Genomic DNA, 7,379 nt, shown 5'->3' with positions numbered 1-7,379 from the left:
CACGCATCCTCTTCTAGGCTGTGTGGGCCTGTTTAGGAGTAAGATAGATTTTCTTACTCTAGTTGTGTATGCTACCTGTTGAAATAGTTTGGAGGGTTAGGAAGGTAGAGATAGGATAGGACTTAAATCACCTGTCCGATTGACGCCTAATTGTTTTTAAAAGTACATTTTTTGGTGGGCTGGAGAATGGCTGGAAGAATGTGCAAGTCAGTGCTTACTAGTGCCTGTTGCTCCCACCGCATAGCCCCTCCTCTTCACATCCTGGGCCTCCAGCTGAGGATAGTAGATGATCTCCAGGAAGCTGGCGGTGTGCTGTCTGTGTAAAAATATTCCCGGTCTCTGTTTCTGCAGAAGATGTCTGAAAGCAGGAGAGAGAACTTATAGTGAAAAGATCAAAAGCTAAAAATGATTTTATCATCGAGAGACCTGTGAATCCAGCGATTCATCATCTACTCTGTGTACTAATATGTAACTGGTATTTTAATGTGTTCTGTGTTGAACTGTGCATGTTCACATGGTATCAAAAATTTCTCTGATGTTCAACACTTTTCATGGTATTCTGGTATCTTGTCGACTTGAACGTTGAAGGTGTTATTATCTATGGCCTTGGATGCCCACCAGCAAGGAGATTTGCAATCTTCAACAAAATTCAGGGCTTACCGGCCAGTTTTGATGCATAAAACCATGTAGATGGCCTTACACACTATATCTCTTGTAGCCAAGGAACAATTTGCCATCTTTTCAAAACTGTTCTATGTTCCTGAGAGAAAACTTGTTGCTGCTACAAAATGGCCACAAAACTTGACCAGTTTGTCTTAATGTAAAAGGGGGAAAGTTATATCAGGCTTTGTCCCACATGCTTTTGGCAGATTGCCTCCACAGGGTTTGAAACTCCCTTTTCCTGGATGCTGATCAGGTAGGTCACAGTGCCCTTTTGGAAAAATACGGTTAAGTATAGAACAGGACCCAGGGGCAGTAGCTGAGCTCATTGATAAAGTATTTGGGGCAGTAGGTTATGCAGAATGTACTGAGGTCCATAAATACAGTGAGTGGGAAAATGACATGAAGATTGTATTTGGGAAAATGTATTTGGGAAGGTTGTATATTGGGAAAATGATATGAAGGTTGTAGTTGGCTGTGCACGTAGCTCCTTGGCCCTGCCAGCTGTCCTGGAGGACAAGGAGTGGAGGTCACCTGGTTATCTATGCCCGACCCCATGTTTCAAGCCTGTCTGGCCACATCTGTATTGGTAATGACAGGAAGAGGATCAAGAGACTTAGACCCCCTTGGTGAGATCCGTGTTCTTCTTGCTGTTTGTCTAGCACCTTCAGCATCACTGTTCTACCCAGCTGTTTCTCTTTTTAATTAGTTTGGCCTCTAAATGTAGCATTTTCCAGGGCGCCTGGGTGGCTCAGTTGGTTAAGTGTCTGACTTCAGCTCAGGTAATGATTTCACAGTCTGTGAGTTCGAGCTCAGCATCAGGCTCTGCGCTGACAGCTCAGAGCCTGGAGCCTGCTTCAGATTCTGTGTCTCACTTTCTGCCCCTCCCCTGCTTGCACTCTGTCTCTCTCTCAAAAATAAAATAAAAACATAAAAAAAATAAATGTTGCATTTTCTCAGAAGGTGTCTCCCAGATGTTTGGTTATGAGATTGGGGGAAGTGGGAGGAGGCCCAGATTCAGGACAGTGAAGACAGCGCTTACCACACTGGTAACTGCGTCCAAAGTTTCTTTCCCCCTTCTTCCACTTCCACTTGGTGGGCTAATGCTAGCAGACCTAGTTTTTGTCAGGTTTTATCCAGTTAGCAGAGTACCTCACCTTAGAATATGCAGTTCTAGGCATTTATTGCTTGGGTCTCAGTAGTCTCGGCCAATGCTTATTATCAGAGGACGAGTTGCTTTCAATATCCAGTTCAAGACAGACTTTCAGCAATATGTCTGACCTATAGCCTTTTCCTTCATTGTACCCTTAATTGTAGGTACTGTGGGCACATTTCCTTACCCACTTCATGTATTTCAAAAGTGGTGGTAAGCCAATGTTCCTTCATCTTGTCATTCTATGAGACCCTGCTACATCCTGACCTCCTTCTGCTCTGTCTGGTTGTTGTCAGAGAGAATGTGTATATTGGATTATCTCCTTTCCATTAATGTTCAGGTAGGGTATTTAGATGAGTGCGTATTCTCTGAGAGCCTCTTTTATATTTTTCAGCTCCTCTGAGAAGATTGGTCTTTGTTGGATTTGGGTTCACTATAGCTTCTGGTGTCCAGCCAATCCATGAATTGTCCTGGAATTTTGCAAAAACTGTTTTCTCCTATTTGTACTCCTGCCTTTTGAGTCATGGCACTTTACATGTCCAGTTGCCAGGTAGAAAGTGTGACCTCACATTTGCAATGAAATGGTGGTGGCATCTCAGATGGCCCTGTCTCCGTGTTGGGCCCTGGTGTCGGCACCTGTGTGGAGTGGGAATTCAAGGTGTCTGCTACTTTTGACAAATTTACTTGGTGAAGTTTTAGCCTCTTAATTCCAGAGGCTGTTAAGGTCAGAGTGTAGTTTTTGAAAAATATAATTGATCCTGCCGGCTAAAATGGGACGAGTTGATAGTGAAAAGTATAGGAGGAGAACCTGGATGTATTCCATGGTCATTCAAGGGCAGACCTAATTTAGGAAACCACATGTACAGAAGATGAGTATGTGGAAATAGATTCCATTAGGATTTTCCTAGCCTAGCCACTGTTAGAAAAGTGTCCTGGAATGATTGGAATCCAGTTGTCATTCTGAGAACCGCTGTGTTTTTTGTAGATATCACTCATCATAGTGAATGAGAATCTTGAGGGGCATGGGGAAAAATAGACAATGAGCAACAAGGGGTAAAGACAGGAGAAAAGGGGGTTGAACTGAAAGAAACTCAGGAAGACAAAGTGGGTGTAATATGCATGTAACCCAGTGTCTCTTCATCCCATCCTTCACTGGATAATCAGCTTGCATGCACACCCTCCACATATGTGAATGCATTGAGCTCTTCTTTGGGTTAGTAACCCCTTTTAATTCTTGGAGGGTCATCTCCAGTGTGAATATTTCCTCCCCATGTCAAGCAGGGGAATTTGTACCAATGGATTTTCTCAGGAGGCCTCTTTATTTTTCATATTTTCAATGTCTAATTAAAAAATACTACAACAGGGGGGCATACCTGGGTGGCTCGGTTGGTTAAGCATCTCAGTTCAGCTCAGGACAGGATCTCAGGGTTTGTGAGTTCGAGCCCTATGTCGGGCTCTGTGTTGACAGCTCAGAGCCTGGAGCCTATTTCAGATTCTGTGTCCCCCTCTCTCTCTGCACCTCCCCTGCTCATGCTCTTGTCTCTCTCTCTCAAAAATAAATAAACATTTAAAAAAATACTAGAACAGGGGCTCCTGGGTGGCTCAGTGGGTTAAGCATCTGACTCTTGATTTTGGCTCTGGTCATGATCTTACGGTTTGTGAGATTGAGCCCTTCTTCGGGCTCTGTGCTGATAGCTCAGAGCCTGCTTGGGATTCTCTCTCTCTCTCTCTCTCTCTCTCTCAAAATAAATAAAAAAAATTACTAAAATAGATTTGTTCATAGCTGAGAAGTCATCATATAAAATAATCTCTTGCCTTGGACTTTCAAATAGTCCAGGATGGAGTCCTTTTCCTATAGTCCTCACTGTGATGACCTGGCTGTCCAGTTCATTTGGAGTGTATTCTGATGCGAATTTGTTCACTGTGTCTGCAGTTGTGTTATTGTTGAGCTTGCCCTCACGGGCACACAAAAAAAGTAACTTTTTCCTTCTCTTTATAAACTAAAACTGGCTTAGGGCTGTGTTCTTCCTATGTATGGGAAGAAATTCCAGTAATTTGCTTACTTTTAAATAACTTATCCTATGGTCACATCCTTAGAAACTCAATCTAAAATAATAACCATAACCCCTCCCTGTTCCTGAATATTGAAAAATTTCTTTCTGTTCCTAGTTGACACCTGCTGTTTATTGGCCTTGTGCCAGTGGGAGAGGTATTTAATCTCCCTGAGCCTCAGTTTCCTCTAGTGTAGGTGGGAGATATTTTTTGACCCTCACTATGTGTAAAACCAAAAAGAAATGGTAAATAAGAAGCCTTAGTACATCTCCTGATACTAAATATTACAGGCCACTTGTAGCTTTGGAGTCCTGACCCAGGTCAGAGAAACGCTGCATACTTTATAGATACAACTAGACAGAATGAGTGAAAATAGGAGAGGAGGAGTGAAAAATAGAGAAAAGGGAATTTTGGGGTCAAGTGGAGTACAGAGTAGACCGAGAGAATTATCAGAAAGTCATGATCAGGTAAAGTTGGAGAAAAACCAGTATACTTTTTCTCATCCTTGCAGGACTTGTTGGGGAGAATGCAACCTTTCACATATGTGACTTCCTTCATTTTTCTCCAGGCCTGAGTCCTTCCAGTTGTTCTTAGAATTTATATATTGGAATATCCCTAGTGTGATGTTGTCCTTATACTTTCAAGCCTGGGTGTTTAGCCTTGTAGATTTTCTGAAAAAGCCCGTTTCACATATTAAAGTTCTCTTAAGACTTGCTATTTGTTGACTGTTAATTTCACCATAGCTTCAGGTACCTAGTCAAACCAGGCCCACCATTGTGGGGAGCCCTTTATTCTGTCATAAACCAATTTCCACATTTGTACTCTGTTTTCCTATTGTAGAAAGACATGTTGGGGTTCCAGGTGGTTTTTTTTTGTCATTTCAAAGACCCTGAGAAAGTCATAGAAAAATATTTTTGTCGAGAGCTGACAAGTCACGATGTGTCATTTTCCATAGTGTATTATCATATATTAGAGTGGGTGACTTTATGGCTCTCCTGCAGTCCTTACTATGATTTCTGGAATGTCATGTAGCTTTGGAGCATTATCAAATTGGAATTTGATCAGCTTTTCTTCATTCTGGTTTCTGTTGGTCTGATATAAGCGGAGTCTAAAAGAAAGCAACGTGATTCTTTATCTTTTCCCTATGGGAACTCTGTTGGGGACCTCTTCTTCCCAGGTCTGGGAGAAAAACCCAGATAGTCTCATAGCTTTTCTAGTTACTCTTACATAGCTAAATGTTTCTTTTTTAATTTTAATTTTATTAAAAGTTATTTTAAAGTTTTTATTTTATTCTAGTTGGTTAACATATAGTGTTATATTAGTTTCGGGTATGCAATATAGTCATTCAACACTTCCATACAATACCTTGTTCTCATCACAAGTGCACTTCTTAATCCCCATTCCCTATTTCACCCATCCCCCCCCGCCATCTGCATCCCCTCTGGTAACCATTAGTTTGTTCTCTACAGTTAAGAGTCTGTTTCTTGGTTTCTCTCTCTCTCTCTCTCTTTTATTTTTCCCCTTTGCTTGTTTGTTTTGTTTCATAAATTCTATATATGAGTGAAATCATATGGTGTTTGTCTTTGTCTGACTTATTTCACTTAGCGTAATACTCTCTAGCTCCATCCATGTCATCAATGGCAAGATTTCATTCCTTTTTATGGCCAAGTAATATTCCATTGTATCTATATACCACGTCTTGTTGCTCTGTTCATCCACTGATGGACAGTTGGGCTGTTTCCATAATTTGCCTACTGTAGATAGTGCTGCTATAAACAGCAGGGTGCATGTATCCCTTTGAATTAGTATTTTTGTATTCTTCGGATAAGTATCTCCTAGTGCAATTTCTGGATCATAGAGTAGTTCTATTTTTAACTTTTTGAGGAAACTCCATACTGTTTTCCAGAGTGGCTATGCCTGTTTGCATTCCCACCAACAGTGCAAGAGGGTTCCCCTTTCTCCCCATCCTTGCCAACCCCTGTTGTTTCTTGTGTAGTTGATTTTAGCCATTCTGATAGGTGGGTACAAAATCATTGTAGTTTTGATTTGCATTTCCCTGATGATCATTGATGTTGAACAACTTTTCATGTGTCTGTTGGCCATCTGCATGACTTCTTTGAAAAATAACTATTCATGTCTTCTGCCCATGTGTTAATTAGATTATACATTTTTTTGAGTGTTGAGTTTTATAAGTTCTTTATATATTTTGGATATTAACCCTTGATCAGATATGTCATTTGCAAATATCTTTTCCCACTCCATAGGTTGCCGTTGAATTTTGTTGATTATTTCCTTTGATGTGTGGAAGCTTTTTATTTTATTTTATTAAAATTTTTTTAATGTTTATTTAATTTTAAAGATTTTATTTATTTATTCATTTAATTTTTTTTTCAACGTTTTTTTATTTTTTTATTTTTGGGACAGAGAGAGACAGAGCATGAACGGGGGAGGGGCAGAGAGAGAGGGAGACACAGAATCGGAAACAGGCTCCAGGCTCTGAGCCATCAGCCCAGAGCCCGACGCAGGGCTCGAACTCACGGACCGCGAGATCGTGACCTGGCTGAAGTCGGACGCTTAACCAACTGCGCCACCCAGGCGCCCCTATTCAGTTAATTTTTTAACATTTATTTATTTTTGAGAGACAGAGAGACAGAGAGAGAGAGAGACAGAACATGAGCAGGAGAGGAGCAGAGAGAGAGAGGGAGACACAGGATCTGAAGCAGGCTCCAGGCTCTGAGCTGTCAGCACAGAGTCCAACCTGGGGCTAGAACTCATGAACAGTGAGATCGTGATCTGAGCCGAAGTTGGATGTTCAACCGACAGAGCCACCCAGGTGCCCCAATGTTTATTTTTGAAAGAGAGAAAGACAGAGTCTGAGTAGGGGAAGGGGGGCAGAGAGAGAGAGAGAGAGAGAGAGAGAGAGAGAGAGAGAGAGACAGAAACAGAAGCAGGCTCCAGGCTCTGAGCTGTCAGGACAAAACCCATGTGGGGCTTGAACTCACAGACTGTGAGATTGTGACCTGAACTGAAGTTAGATGCTTAACCAACTGAGCCACCCAGGTGCCCCAAGAAGCTTTTTATTTTGATGTAGTCACAGCAGTTTATTTTTGCTTTGTTTCCTTTGCCTCCAGAGACATATCTAGAGAGAAGTTACTATGGCCGATGTCAAAGATGTTGCTGCCTATGTTCTCTTCTAGGATTTTTATGGTTTCAGGTCTCACATTTAGGTCTTTCATCCATTTTGAATTTATTTTTGTGTATGGTGTAGTCAAGTGGTCCAGTTTCATTCTTTTGTGTGTAGGTGTCCAGTTTTCCCAACACTATTTGTTGAAGAAACATTTTTTCCTGATTGGATATTCTTTCCTGAAGGTTAATTGACCATATAGTAGTTGTGAGTTCCTTTCTGGGTCTTCTGTTCTGTTGATCTCTGTGTCTGTTTTTGTGCCAGTACCATACTGTTTTGATTACTGCAGCTTTTTAATATAGCTTGAAGTCTGGAATTGTGATACTTCCA

Source organism: Prionailurus viverrinus, chromosome X, assembly GCF_022837055.1.
Source record: "Prionailurus viverrinus isolate Anna chromosome X, UM_Priviv_1.0, whole genome shotgun sequence".
Classification (NCBI taxonomy): domain Eukaryota; kingdom Metazoa; phylum Chordata; class Mammalia; order Carnivora; family Felidae; genus Prionailurus; species Prionailurus viverrinus.
The sequence above is the reverse complement of the archived record's forward strand: the minus strand, read 5'-3'. Positions refer to the sequence as shown.